Source organism: Epinephelus fuscoguttatus, linkage group LG15 (assembly GCF_011397635.1).
Source record: "Epinephelus fuscoguttatus linkage group LG15, E.fuscoguttatus.final_Chr_v1".
NCBI classification, from domain to species: Eukaryota; Metazoa; Chordata; class Actinopteri; order Perciformes; family Serranidae; genus Epinephelus; species Epinephelus fuscoguttatus.
In genome coordinates, this window is record NC_064766.1 from 31,709,635 (window position 1) to 31,725,995 (window position 16,361).

A 16,361-nucleotide genomic window follows, 5' to 3' on the forward strand; every position below is an offset into this window, starting at 1 on the left:
CACAGACGTACTATAAAATCTGACTTTCAAAATGCACGGTCACAAAACGGCAAAAAAAAAAAAAAAAAAATAAAAAAAAAAAATAAAAAAAAAATATATATATATATATATAGATATATATATATATATATATATATATATATATATATATTGAAGAAAAAAAACATGCATGTTAGAAACTGTTTAGACTGTGTGATATTTAGATATTGCTCTACACATCTAGGCAACTGTCCAATTTGCTGTGTCTTTCCTCTGTGTTGTAGATGTGTATTTAATTTCTCACAGCACTAGAAGGCAGCAATTGAGACGATCATGGGATTTGAAATCGTTTGCTTCTGTCTGGTTTGCCCAGTTGACCAATCGGGTTTTACTGACGTAGGCCTGCCTACTCAATTAGCATATTTACATTTCTGTGACACTGACACAGAAACAAATAAATGTAGAAATAAAGAAATAAATGTGGAAATAAATAAATAAATAAATAAATGTATAAATAAATAAATTTGGAAATAAATAAATAAATAAATGTGGAAATAAATAAATGTATAAATAAATAAATAAATAAAAGAATAAATAAATATATGTATAAATAAATAAATGTAAAAATACAGAAATAGCCTTTTTTTATTACTAAAACGCCCTTGGTTTTTCATTTATTCGTGTATTTAATTATTTATTTATACATTTATTTATTTATTTATTTATACTAGCTGGTGGAGGAATCCGTGTTTTTGGTGGAGACTCCAGATGTGCTGCCACCTGCTGGTGAAGATGTGACACTACTGGAATGCAGAGTTGTGCTGGTTTCTGTCAGTGTTGTACCTGCTATGAGGACAAGGAAACTGTTAGTGAGCAGCAGTTTAACAAACATTTGCCAATATTTTTTAGCAGTAATATAAAAATAAATGTATTTCTTCAAATGTGAATGTTTGAAATGGCTTCAGCAGAGATCATAATGAGCAACCTGTCACCGTGGAGCCTGGGGATGCTGAAGTTGTGACGCCATCTAGTGGTGTAGATGTAGTGCTGCTGCTTCTTTGGCTGGTTGCTGTCCTAGCAGACACAAGGGGGGCCGAGGTTGTGCTCACAGCTGATGATGCAGTGGTGCTGCTTGCTGTACTGGGTGCTGTTGTCGAAGAGACTGCGGATGACGAAGATGGAGGCACATCTGTCGCTGCAGATGTACTGCTCAGGCTGGTGCTGAGTGGTGTTGTGTCAGATGCTGTGGGTGCTAAAGGTGTGCTGGTAGTGCTGCTGTTTGGTGTGCTGGGTCCTGGAGAGGTAGATTCTGTAGATGATGTTGTGCTGACATCAGCTGGTGTAGAAATGCTACTGGTTGTTGTGTCAGAGGCTGTAGATGCTGAAGTTGTACTCAGTTCTGCAGGTGTAGATGCTGCAGTGCTGCCTGTTGTGCTGGGTGCTGTAGTGCCAGAGACAGTGGATGCTGAGGTTGTATTTGCTAGTGTAGTGGTGTTATTGTTTGTTGTGCTGGGTGCTGTCGTCACAAGAACTGATAAAGTTGTGTTGATATCTGCCGGTGTAGATGTAGTGCTGCTGCCCGTTTGGCTGGTTGCTGTCGTAGCAGATACAAGCGGGGCCGAGGTTGTGCTCACATTCAATAGTGCAGATGTTGCTGAAAAGGCTGTGGATGATGTAGTTGCGATGTCATTTGCAGGTGTAGGTGTAGCACTGCTGCTTGTTGTGTTGGGTGTGCTTGGCTGCCCAGTGGTGAAAACTGCAGTTGGAAAGAAAGATTTGCAGTATCAGTCTTAAACCTCATCTCAGTCTTAAATCCTAAACTAACAGTGAAACTTTCTATTGTTTGGCTCACCCTCACTTTGCGTGCAGGTTGACCTGTAGTCAGGACAGCAGTCATCGAAAACCACGCAGGCCTCATCACAATGACACCCTCTGGAACAGTTGGAGTTTTCACCGGAGCAACACAGCACGGGTGGACCTGCGCAGCCTGCAGCACACACAGCACGACTGTAAACAATAACTGTAATTTCACCACGTTATTTCAACATCACTTTGGTGTCTCACAAAATCACGATTGTCTGAGTGGATGATCATGGGCACAGCTCGTGCTGCAGCAAGTACTGTAGATATAATGGTAGTAGCAGTTGTAGCTCAGAGTCTCTAGACTGAGGGGCCTGTGAGATATTTTGTGGCTGCGTGGCAGAGCTGTTAGTGCCCAGGGAAAGGCTGGAAAGGATTGCTCCAAGTCAGAATGAGAGCGGTGAAAATGTTTGATACATTTTGGGTGGATGCAGCTTGGAAACATAGAAGGGATGTTGCAGATCATAGATGGGGTTGAGGTGGAAGGAGGCTGAGTATGTTGCACTGGAGGAATGGGAGCAGGGAGTTCAGTGTATGAGGTGGTGTTGTGGATGTTACCTGTTGGTCCTGTTTGAGCTAGAAAACGAAAAAAGACATTGTCATGTCATTTCATGGGAATGCAGGAAAAACAGCATATAAAAACCTCTTACACATAGTGGTCACAGCTATTCAAAAACCATCTGCTTGTATATGCCTGGCGTTCAATGCTATAGTTGGACCTCAGTGTGTCGTGCCATCTACTGCCACCCACTGGCCATTTGTTAGAAGTACAATGCAAATTTCTCAAAACCAAGATGATCATAATAATAATAATGATAATGATAATGATAATGATAAAAACATTATTTATAAAGCACAGTTACAAAGTGCCAAAAGGCAAAGTAAATAAAACAAAATAAAAGCAATGAAAAACAGAATACACATAACAGTGTAAAATACTCAGTAAGAAAACAGTTAAAATCACAGTGATTTAACCCGGGGTTTTCAGAACTATGAAGCTGGTTCTCATTTTACCGGGATAAATCACCTTGGCAACTTATGCTGAACAGCTAACCTGCTACAGAGCAGGTTACCTTCAGAGTATCGGATCACAGCCTCTCAACACCCTGACCTCTGACCAATCAGATCACTGAAGAAAAAGTATCTATGGACAAATGTCTGGAGTCTCAGGTAAAAAAGAGGAGCCTATATATTTTTATAGGTCAGTAGAATCATTTCATCATTCCAGGGCTGTATTTACACTGGTTTTGAAACAGAGCTTCTAACAAACACAGAGATCGTCTACACATTAAACACATGATTTTATCACTATTTGAAATTATGCAAAGTTTATTTTAGTCCACTGCTGTTCTACACTGATTCCATCACTGCAGCTTAAAATAAGGAGACACCTATGCGATGAGAGCTATTATAAAACAGATAATATTTTATTAGTAAAATAATCCACACACTGTTAATTGGCTCCCGTTATCATAAATTCAACAATTTGGTCATAAAGACCTCATCAGTCATTAACTAGGCTACTTTGCCACCCTTTACTTCAGTAGCAGAAACAGTCTGGCATTACTTCAATGTGCTTTAAGTGACATATTCAGAGTAGTTTCATCATCATGCAACTAAACAGCAAATTATATTTTATACTAATTTCACATAGGCCCATAGCTCATACCTGGCTGATTTTTGGATAGTGTTTTAAATGTTTATAAATTTTCCGTTTTAAGATTACAGAGTATCGTTTACATCCCAGGCCACTGACGTTTTATTGTCTGGCAGTCCCAGACACTTCTGGTACCGTTTAATTGCATATGATATGAAGTAGCCTACTTCATTCACGGTTCTGATGATGTCACTCGCAATAAACACCCCCGCCTGGTTTGACAGGAAAACCTAGAGTTGACTGAACTAGTAAATAACCGCCTTTGTAGTACTGGTTATCCACACGGATAATGTTAGGGTTAGTCAAACCAGATAACCAAAAGATATCCTGGGTAAATTGAACTGGCTTCGCAGTACAGGCCTCTGATCTCCTCAGGCAGGTCATGGTGCTCTGACTGCAAAGGCTCTGTCGCCTTTGTGAATTAATCTAGACCTCGGAACAACAAGAAAAGATGAGCCTGATTTCAGGGTATGAGACGGAACATAGGGCAATAAAAGATCCGTTATGTAACTTCGAGCAAGGCTGCTCACGGCTTTGTAAGTAATCAGTAAAATCTTAAAAGCAATCAATCAATCAGGTACCCAATGTAGGGAAGCCAGGATTGCTGTGATGTGGTCATGTTTTCTAGTCCGAGTGAAAAGTTGTGGATGAGCTGGTGAAATGCCACAAAAGCTCTGCAGCTCAGGAATATCTCGCTAATTCCTCTACAGTAGGAGATCCTTGAAGGTAAATAAAATTTGGTAACGTCAAGTAACATCTAAGGCAGGGGTGTCACACGTACGGCCTGAGGGCCAGAACCGGCCCCCCTAATGTCCAACCCGGCCCTCTAGATGACTTTGCACACCTAATGTCGATGCACATGCGAAGGCTGAGAGGTTTCAGGAGCAATTCAAACAATGACCAGATACTTCATGTAAAATACTGCCCTAGAAGATTTTCCACTCCAACCAGAAAACAGCTCTCTGAAATAACAATGAATACTGACTATGATCAGATTTAAAGATATTGAACATGTGCAAAATATTATCAACCAGCAGCTTCAGTACAAAAGAGTCTTTATCAGATTTCTATCTTAAAACATTGTGGGTGCTAATCAAACCTTTACATAATTTAACATAATTTCTGAATTAGTAATTTGTTTTTCTTCACGCTTATCTATGAGAGTATTTTTCACATTGAGGTCAGTACAATTAGCACTGATAAATGACCTCTCACAGACATATAAAATGATAACAGGTGGATGCTGTTTACCTACTACTTTTACTGCTTATGACCTATAAACTGAGTTAATGACTCAGCTAAAAATAAACTTAGCCTGATTCAGCAGGAGGTGTTTTTATATTTAAAGTAGAACTGCACTTGTGAGGCACACTGAATTATTATTTTTTGTAATAATTTTCTCAGTCAAGTCGTATTTGAACTATTTAATCATTTGGCAATAGATCAGGTTTTTACAGTCAGGTCAAAGATCAGTTAAACACAGCTCACTGGTTGCATAACTGTAACTGTGTATCCTAAACTGTCTCAGTTAATTTTGTATTATGAGATGACTATGCCATGACTTAACTTAATTAAACCATGCAGTATTAAATGTGATAATGTGCAACTCACCATCATAGCAAGGCAGCAATCCCAGCAGGAGAAAGACGTACAGTGCAGACCAATGCATGACTGACTGTGAGAGGCTGCTGAGTGTAAGGCTCACTCATAGATGTACACTCCTGACAAGAATGATCCTTTTGTCTGCTAGAGGAAAGCAACTACCTTATCTTCTCAGAGTAAACTCATGTTACGGAAGTTCTGTAATGATTTTTTTTTTCTGTAATGATTTAGAACAAAGTCAGACTGTAGAAATGTCAGGAATGCAATTGGAGCTACACTTGAGACTGGAATGACTAGACTAACGGCGACACAAACGTAACCACAGTGCATGTTTATTACAACATTGAAGACTTTATTGAAAACCTAACAAAGTGCTGACATTCAAATACACATTATGACCAAGTGCAAGCAACATTTTATGTAATCATTTATTGCACACTGAGTTTGTTTCCAACAGGGTGCGGTTGTAGTCTTGTTTTTAAACCATGTGTTATGGCCTCCATACAAACACAGAAATCATGGCCCCATAGGGGCGGGAGGCTGCAACATATAAAAGAGGACGCCACACCAAAAGTAACAGTTTACCCACAAGCTTTATTTTTGTAACCCAAAATATTAACCAAAACACAAACAACTAAGGGAGAAACAAAAGGGACTGGAGACCCCGGCCAAAAAGAACAAAAGGAGGGAAGACGCTGAGCCAACCACGCAGTGGGCCGTCGCTCCCAGCGTCTCCCCCTAAACTACCTGAAAAGGAACTAAACCTAGAATAAACAAAAAGACGAATAAAGTAACTACCGGTAATCTCCAGCCCAAACTAAAACAACAAACTAACACAGCAAAACCCCAGCCCCTAAATGAGCATGGGGGAAAAAACCTGCTTGGGGAAAGAGAGCAAAGGAGGAAAAGGGGGAAAAACTCCTCACCACCTGTGCTGGTGTCTGTGCCGTGTGCCGAGCCCTGTCTCTACTCTCCCTGTCCCTCTTATCCCCTCCTCCTCTCTCTACCTGAGTGCCGATTGCACTCAGGTGCGCAGCAGGCAGAGGGAGGAGGGAGACAAACCTGACAGGAGAGAGAGACAGCACAGGCTGCTGCATGTAACACCATGATATACTTTGTGTATAACAGCAAAAAGTTTTAGTTTCAGGAAAAGAAAAAAAAAGAACATTCATTCTGTCTGTTTTTGTCACTTAAAGTGCTAGGTTTGACCTAAAGCTTAAACATTTTGGGCTTTGGCATCTTGACCCTTTCTTGCTTGCAGAGGAAAAATTTTGTAAATATGTTTCTGATTCAATCACAGTCTTCTGCGATACCAACAAAAATAAAGAGACCTCCCCATCATTGCTATGGGATACCCTGAAGGCTTTTCTCAGAGGCAAAATAATTTCATATACATCCCACGCTAATAAACAACGTAGAATGCGCAAAGAAGAACTAGAAAAATCAATTGCAGAGTTAGACACATCACTATCAGTAACAAATACTCCGGACCTGTATAAAGAGAGACTTAGACTTAAGACAGAACTTGACTTACTCCTTTCAACAGAAGCTGAACGACTCCTTCTCCGTTCCCATGGATCGCTATATGAACACGGTGACAAGGCTGGGCGCCTTCTTGCTCACCAACTAAAAGCCAGACAAGCATCCAACCAAATTATCCAGATTAGAAATGAATCAGACACGGTAGTGACTGATCCAGTTAAAATTAATACTTCATTCAAATCATTTTATCGTCATTTGTATAAATCTGAATCCCCTGGCGATGAAACCCAAATGGACGCGTTCTTCCAAAAACTAGACTTACCAAGAGTTTCACCTAATGACAATCAGATGTTGGATGCTCCCTTAACACTTGCTGAGATAAAAAATGCAATAAACTCAGTGAATAGTGGCAAATCACCTGGCCCTGACGGGTACCCCGTTAGGTTTAATAAACGATTCTCTAATCAGCTGGCTCCTCTACTTCTGGAGATGTTTAACTATTCCTACAGTCATGGTTCTCTACCAACCACCTTAACGCAAGCCTCCATTTCTCTTATCCATAAAAAAAGACAAGGACCCCCTAAACTGTGCATCATACCGGCCAATTTCCCTCCTACCTGTAGATGTGAAAATACTCGCGAAAATTTTAGCTCGTCACTTGGGGCCTATTATGCCTTTAATCATCTCGAAAGACCAAACGGGGTTCATTGGTGGGAGGCACTCTTTTTCCAATGTCAGAAGGCTTCTCGGCGTTATTCACACTCCACCCTCCCCTACAGATCCTGAGGTGGTCATATCACTTGACGCTAAGAAGGCCTTCGACAGGGTGGAATGGCCCTACCTTTTCTTTTCCTTGCAGCGGTTTGGGTTTAGCACTCGTTTTATTTCCTGGATCAAACTATTGTACTCCTCTCCCCAGGCGTCAGTGTGCACGAACACACAGCGCTCGGATCCTTTCCCCCTCTCCCGTGGCACACGCCAAGGGTGTCCCCTCTCCCCACTGCTGTTCGCGCTTGCCATTGAACCATTGTCCATAGCATTAAAATCAGAAGGAGGATTCAAAGGAGTACGGAGACATGGAGAGGAACATCGGGTCTCGTTGTACGCCGATGACCTACTTCTGTATGTAAGCGACCCCTTGTCAAGCCTTCCACCTATTCTCTCACTCTTGGAATCTTTCAGCATATTCTCTGGGTATAAATTGTCTCCAAAAGTGAGTGTCTCCCAGTAAATCAATTGGCTACAGAAATTTCTGTACACCTCATGCCATTCAAAATCGCTGTGGTGGGCATAAAATACCTAGGAATAATGGTTACATGATCTATGCGCACACTGAAGGAGCAAAATTTCTCTGTACTGACGGCAACAGTCAAACAAGATCTTCAAAAATGGAACCGTTTACCACTGTCCCTAGCGGATAGAGTTCAAACAGTAAAAATTAATATTTTACTGAGGTACCTTTACCTCTTTCAATGCCTACCAATTTACCTTCCTCGATCATTTTTCAATTCTGTCAACAGCATCATATCCACATTTGTCTGGGCAGGTAAACGGGCCAGGGCAAATAAATCCTTATTCCAGAGGAACAGATCATCGGGTGGCCTGGGATTGCCCAACCTCCTTGGGTATTATTGGGCGGCTAACGTTCAAAAGATTTTACTTTGGTTCACCTCACCTCAAAGTAGTTGGTGCCAGTTAGAGGCGAATTCATGTTCCACGTCCCTCCAGGCACTAGTATGTAGCACCTTCCCCCTCTCGCTCGCAAACTTCACATCCAACCCCATTGTAACTAACACATTAAAAATATGGACGCAAATCAGGAGGCGGTTTGGATGGCTCTCCCTTCCCCAAAGTACACCCCTTTGTAATAATCATTTGTTTGTACCAGCCAAGATTGACTCTCGCTTTGCAGCTCTGGAAAATAAAGGCCTGAGATGCCTGGGAGACTTGTACATAGACAGACTGTTTGCTAGTTTCAACCAACTATGCTCAACCTACAGACTAGGTAATACAGACTTTTTTTCGCTTCTTCCAGCTTCGCAACTTTGCAAGAACCTACTCCCCTCAGTTCCCCCAGGCTCCACCCCTCAATGGTATAGACTTGGTGCTCCAGATTAAATCTATGCCTAAGGACCATGTCTCATATCTATATAATCTCTTATCACCAACAAATGACTCAGCCATAAATAAGAGCAGGGCCGACTGGGAAACCGAACTCCAAATAAGCATTTCTGATGCTCAATGGAAAAAAGCATTGGAAGCAGTTAACTCCTCCTCTAGCTGTGCCAGACTTTCTGTTATCCAATTTAAAGTACTCTTTAGACTGCACTATAGCAGAGACAAACTCTTCAAACTTTATCCAGACAGAACTACTGAAGCGTGTGACAGATGCTCCCAGACGCCCTGCAATTTGACACATGTTCTGGACATGCTCTAAATTGTCTAACTATTGGCAATCATTTTTTAAATCTATTTCTGAGATCCTAGGTATTTCTGTTAGTCTTTCGCCACAGATAGCTATTTTTGGTGTGCCTCCTGATGAACTTGTAACCACATCTATGCAGGACAATGTTATAGCTTTTGCATCCTTGATTGCACGTAGGAAAATTCTTCTCTTATGGAAATCCTCCCAGCCACCTTCCTTCAAATCCTGGCTACATATAAATGGTTTTATGCCCTCCAAAATGGATTCAGGGTTCAGAAAATGGTCAAAGTACGGACTCACCAACCTCCATCAACTCCATGATTCTGGCAACTTTAAATCATGTGCACAGTTATCGGAGGAATTTAAGCTACCAAATAGGATTTTTTCAGGTATTTACAGTTAAGGGATTTCCTATTAAAACATGAAGAATGGGTCAAAGTTGTTAAGCCTACACTAATTGAAGAACTATTGATAAAAGTACAAACAAGGAATTGGGATAAGAAATTAATAAGCTATTGTTATCAAATATTTCTAGATATGAATTCGAATAATACAATAAAAGTTAAAGAGAGATGGGAAATTGAGACTAATTCAACTATATCACTAGATATGTGGGAAGAAATATGTACTGAAGCACATCTGGTAACTAATGCAAATGTGTGGAGGGAATTTAAATGGAAGGTAATCATGAGGTTCTTCCGAACATTCTGGGAAGAAGTGTTTGAAACGCTGAAAGAAGTATTTGGAAGTAACATTACAATGGACCCTACAGTGGCTCTATTGGGTCTACTACCGAAAGCCATCAAAGGAAGAGCCAAAAAATATCTTCTACAAATACTACTGACAACAGCAATTAAATGCATCACAGTTAGGTGGCTAAAGCCTAATCCTCCAGCACACAATATGTGGATTGAGAAAATAAAGGAAATACATCAGATGGAAAAAATAACTTACTCCCTAAGACTTCAAAAAGACATATTTACTAAAAAGTGGAGCGATGTCATGGGCATACTATGATAATGAGGAATGCCTGTATACATTCCAAATTGAATCTATGTCATTAATCTGATACTTTTTATTTATTTACTCAATTTTATTTATAATTATTTTCTTTTTTCTTTTTTTCTTCTTTTTCCCCCCATTTTATTTATTTTTATTTATTCAATTATCTTTTCAATGTTTTCTACTATTACAGTCGTGGGTGCTTTTGTTGTGTCCCAGTTGTCATTATGTTAGTACTACTTTATATTGAAAGTTTGTTTTGAGAAAACAGCAGATATGATGAATATGACTGTATGTATGATTATATGTGAAACTGAAATAAAAATTAAGTTAAAAAAAAAAAAATCCTGGCTACATGACCTATTATTTCTACTGAAGCTGGAGAGAATCAAATTCAACCTTAGAGGTTGTCCTGAAAAGTTTTATTCACACTGGAAACCACTACTTGATTATGTCAATAAACTCCCTGCTACTGAAATGTCCCCATGATTCTACACCCACACCTTGCCCGGTCCACCGACCCCCTAGGTATGACCCTCTACACTCAGACTGGTTCAGGAACAGTGGGCAGATCTGCTGAACATGCAGAGATGCAGGCAGCAAACAAACAACCTATGTGACCCCCTCTTTCTTCCCTTTCCTTTTTAAATTTATTAATTTATTTTTTATTTATGGATTTATTTGTTTACTTATTTTTACTTATTATTTAACTGTGCGTATTTATTTGCTGATGAGTTTTTTTTAAATTTTCTTTTTTCTTACAAGTACTCTATTATTTAAATTGAATTGGTTACATCAACCTGTTGATACAAATATGTAAAGGTCTTCGAGATGGGGGTGGGTGGAGGGATATGCAGATAATGAAAATGTAACTCTCTTCAGATGTATTGTTCACTGGAACTGTGAATCAATTAAAAAATATTAAAAAATAAATAAATAGCGCAGATATTGCTGAAAAGGCTGTGGATGATGTAGTTGTGATGACATTTGCAGGTGAAGGTGTAGCACTGCTGCTTGTTGTGTTGGGTGTGCTTGGCTGCCCAGTGGTCAAAACTGCAGTTGGAAAGAAAGATTTGCAGTATCAGTCTTAAACCTCATCTCAGTCTTAAATCCTAAACCAACAGTGAAACCTTCTTTTATTTGGCTCACCCTCACTTTGCGTGCAGGTTGACCCGTAGTCAAGACAGCAGTTATCGAACTCCACGCAGGCCTCATCACAATGACACCCTCTGGAACAGTTGGAGTTTTGACCGGAGCAACACAGCACGGGTGGACCTGCGCAGCCTGCAGCACACACAGCACGACTGTAAACAATAACTGTAATTTCACCACGTTATTTCAACATCACTTTGGTGTCTCACAGAATCACGATTGTCTGAGTGGATGATCATGGGCACAGCTTGTGCTGCAGCAAGTACTGTAGATATAATGGTAGTAGCAGTTGTAGCTCAGAGTCTCTAGACTGAGGGGCCTGTGAGATATTTTGTGGCTGCGTGGCAGAGCTGTTAGTGCCCAGGGAAAGGCTGGAAACCCTTTCACACAGAGTGGTCACTATGGCCATACACTGCCACCCACTGGCCAGTTGTCGTAAGTGCAACGCAAATCTCAATCAAGACGATAATAATGATAAACAATTTATATATAGCACTTTTCAAAACACAGTTACAAAGTGGTAAAAGGCAAAGCAACTAAAACAAGATAAAAACAATAAAAACAGGATACACAGTGTTTTAAATGTTTCTAGATTTTCTGTTTTAAGATAACAGATTATCATTTACATCCCAGGCCACTGACATTTTATTGTCCCGCAGCCCCAGACACTTTTGGTACCGTTTCATTGCATCTGATAAAGTAGCCTACTTCATTTACGGTTCTGATTAGGGATGCAGCGGTTCTTGGTAAAATATTGAACTGATCGGTCCACTCTGCAAGGATCAATACGCCCCTGTGGACGGTAGGGCTGTCAAAATTGCTCAAAAATGACGTTTGAATATTCCTTCTAAAAATAACTCGAACCATTCGATTTTTGATTTTTTTGCATTATGTCCACAAGAGGGCAAACTAATACAAGAAACATACTTGTATATGTATTAATACAAGGAAACATAACTACTTGTAGGTATTTTTATTTCAACATAAACGTCTTTGAAAACATTTACATACCTACACATTAAAACACATAAAACAATTATCTATAACATTACGTTATAAACAACTGCGGACCTCTCGCTTGCCCCACCTCTCTGACCTGTGGCCACACTGTCTGCGGAAGCACTGCGAATAGCCTCGAAGCGCCGGACCGTGACTGGACCGTGACCGGCTCGAGCCCTGCAGCGTTCGTTTCGGCATCTGGTCTATTTTCTGCACGAGCCGTGAGCTAATGTGTCAAGCTGGGTGACGGAGACAACAGCTGGGAGCAGAACCACTTGTCGACCAGTGTGGAGAAATGCGCGCCTGATGCCAGCGCCCACTCGCAAAGAGGACAGCTGTGTTGGTGTGTTTTTTCTCTCCACAATCGAATATCAATTTTCACATTCTGAGGTCCATTTTTTTTTCAAATTCGAATTTTAATTCGAATTTAGAATATTCGTTGACAGCCCTAGTGGATGGCGGGTTTTCGGTTTTGCAATTAATTTTGCGTTGATGCTTTACAGGCCACTGTGTGTGTGTGTGCCTGTCCACAGGCCGAGTCCATGGATGTATAAAGAGAACGGCTGAGTCAGCCTGCTGCACAAAAGCCCTCCCCGCGAGTTAATGTCCAATCACTGTTGTGGCTCCTCCCACTCACCCCCTCACACTGTTGTAACTGGAGCCGGGGAAAGTGACGCTGGCCTCACACAGAAAAGAAGCGGAAAAAACAAACAAAGAGAGCCATGGCAACCGCAAGCGGAGGAATTGAGAGATAGAAGTTTGAAGTGGCACCGGCTTCATAGAAATCTCTGGTGTGGGATCATTTCTTCAAATGTGAATGTTTGAAATGGCTTCAGCAGAGATCATAATGACCAACCTGTCACCGTGGAGCCTGGGGATGCTGTAGTTGTGACGCCATCTAGTGGTGTAGATGTAGTGCTGCTGCTTCTTCGGCTGGTCGCTGTCGTAGCAAACACTGTGGACACTGAGTTTGTGCTCACAGCTGATGATGCAGTGGTGCTGTTGTCGAAGAGACAGGCACATCTGTCACTGCAGATGAACTGCTTGTGCTTGTGCTTAGTGGTGTTGTGTCAGATACTGTGGGTGCTAAAGGTGTGCTGGTAGTGCTGCTGTTTGGTGTGCTGGGTCCTGGAGAGGTAGATTCTGTAGATGATGTTGTGCTGACATCTGCTGGTGTAGAAATGCTACTGGTTGTTGTGTCAGAGGCTGTAGATGCTGAAGTTGTACTCAGTTCTGCAGGTGTAGATGCTGCAGTGCTGCCTGTTGTGCTGGGTGCTGTAGTGCCAGAGACAGTGGATGCTAAGGTTGTGTTTGCTAGTGTAGTGGTGGTATTGTTTGTTGTGCTGGGTGCTGTCGTCACAAGAACTGATAAAGTTGTGTTGATATCTGCCGGCGTAGATGCACTGCTGCTCGTTTGGCTGGTTTCTGTAGTAGCAGATACAAGGGGGGCCAAGGTTGTGCTCACAGTAGTTGAGATGTCATTTGCAGGTGTAGGTGTAGCACTGCTGCTTGTTGTGCTGGGTGTGCTTGGCTGCCCAGTGGTGAAAACTGCAGTTGGAAAGAAAGATTTGCAGTATCAGTCTTAAACCTCATCTCAGTCTTAAATCCTAAACTAACAGTGAAACTTTCTATTGTTTGGCTCACCCTCACTTTGCGTGCAGGTTGACCTGTAGTCAGGACAGCAGTCATCGAAAACCACGCAGGCCTCATCACAATGACACGTTCTAGAACAGTTGGAGTTTTCACCGGAGCAACACAGCACGGGTGGACCTGCGCAGCCTGCAGCACACACAGCACGACTGTAAACAATAACTGTAATTTCACCACGTTATTTCAGCATCACTCTGGTATCTCACAAAATCACGATTGTCTGAGTGGATGATCATGGGCACAGCTTGTGCTGCAGCAAGTACTGTAGATATAATGGTAGTAGCAGTTGTAGCTCAGAGTCTCTAGACTGAGGGGCCTGTGAGATATTTTGTGGCTGCGTGGCAGAGCTGTTAGTGCCCAGGGAAAGGCTGGAAAGGATTGCTCCAAGTCAGAATGAGAGCAGTGAAAATGTTTGATACATTTTGGGTGGATGCAGCTTGGAAACATAGAAGGGATGTTGCAGATCATAGATGGGGTTGAGGTGGAAGGAGGCTGAGTATGTTGCACTGGAGGAATGGGAGCAGGGAGTACAGTGTATGAGGTGGTGTTGTGGATGTTACCTGTTGGTCCTGTTTGAGCTAGAAAATGAAAAAAGACATTGACACGTCATTTCACGGGAATGCAGGAAAAACAGCAATGACCCCTCACACAGAGTGGTCACTATGGCCATACACTGCCACCCACTGGCCAGTTGTTGTAAGTGCAACGCAAATCTCCCAAAACAAGATAATAATAATAATTATAGCTGCTGCGCAGCAATGGTCGTGGCCGGGCAATTTTAGGCAAAATTAGGCAATTCTGAGCAACACACACACTAAAACAAAGCATATCACAACATAGAAGTTACATAATATGATTATGGCATGCCCTTCAGATTGTGGATGAGTGGCTGAAGTGATTAGACTCATAATATATAAAGGAAAGAAAAAACTCAAGAACATGAAAGTAAGAACAACATTAACTGCTAGCAATTATGAACAAACTGGCCTGATCTAGCTTAAAGCTAAACATTATCCATGGTGACAAAGATGAAAACATTTTTAAAATGTAAAAGTAGCTATTGGATAGACTCTGCATATTGACTGATAGCTAAGCCAAATAAACAGGAAAAAGAGACAAGGGATAACAGGGAAAAGTGTTGATAAAGAGTATTTGTCCACTCTGCTTTAGCTGAGGCTTGAACTCACAACTTCTGAGACCGAGGTCTGTCTTCTATCTCACTGAGCTAATAAGCAAGCGACAGTTCATGTGTGGCTTCACAAATTGACTAAGCCAATCATCAGGGTGCCAGACAGCAGTCGTCCATGCCATGGAAATGCAAATTTCAAAGTGAAAGCTTCAAAGCTGTAGCACATATGGTTGATTTGTTATGAATTTTCAAAGTTTTGAAATTCAGACGCTTACTGTAGCGCCACCATCAGGACTATTGTCTTGTGTTTCCAGCTGAGGACATCTGGCATGGGACTGGACCTTTCTGAAAAGGTTGGGTAGATTTCTCATCTGGAAATGTTGCACAAACTGAGGCTTGAACTCACAATCTTAAACACCAAGAACCATCCTGTATCTCACTGAGCTAATTGGCAAACAGAAATATCGCCCGTAGCTTCACAAATTGACTAAGCCAGTCACCTGTGTGCAAGACAGCAGCTGTTAGTGTGTAAAGGCAGATTTCAAACGGCTGTCAAAAATTCAGTTATTGAGACAAAAATCCGAAAATACACAAATTGCATCTAGACAGCATGGAGATGCTGGTAATTTGTTTTTAACAGTGATTTATTGGCTCCATAAGTGAAAAACTGATGTTTAAAAATGCCATTTTTGCATCAACTCCAATTGTTTGCATGAGAGCAAAATTCAGAATGCTGTAAAAAAATCAGTTTTTGAGATAAAATTCTGATATTTTCCAAACATATTTTCCAAACATCATCTGTCAAGTCTCCCATTTTGGCCACTGTCTTTGTTATGACCTATAAAGTGAGTTAATGACTCAGCTAAAAATAAACTTAGCACCCAAGGCCAAAGACCTGATTCAGCAGGAGTTGTTTTTGTATTTAAAGTAGAACTGCATTGTGAGGCACACTGAATTATTTACCATTATTTTTAGTAATAATTTGCTGAGTCAAGTTGTATTTGAACTATTTAATCATTTGACAATAGATCAGGTGCCTCATTTATAAAAGAGTGCTCAGGATTCATACTAAAAGTTGACGTGCGCCCAAAAGCTGAAAATCGCATGCGCCAAAAAATATGATTTATAAAATCATTTTACATGGGCACGTGGGGTAATGTCACTTTACCACAGGACGTCAGTAATATTAATGGAGGGGTAAATCCATTCACGCACTGCCTTCCCCTCCTGCCGTCATGTGCGTATGATAGGACTGTCAAAAGCACCAGGAAATTGAGTTTGAATATTTTCGAATTAATTAGAGTTCGAATAACATTAGAATTTATTATTATTATTATTATTTTTATTTTTTTTTACAAATCCCCCCACAAAAAATAAGATGCTTGTTGCTGACACAATATGAATGTGACACTCGGATGAAAACA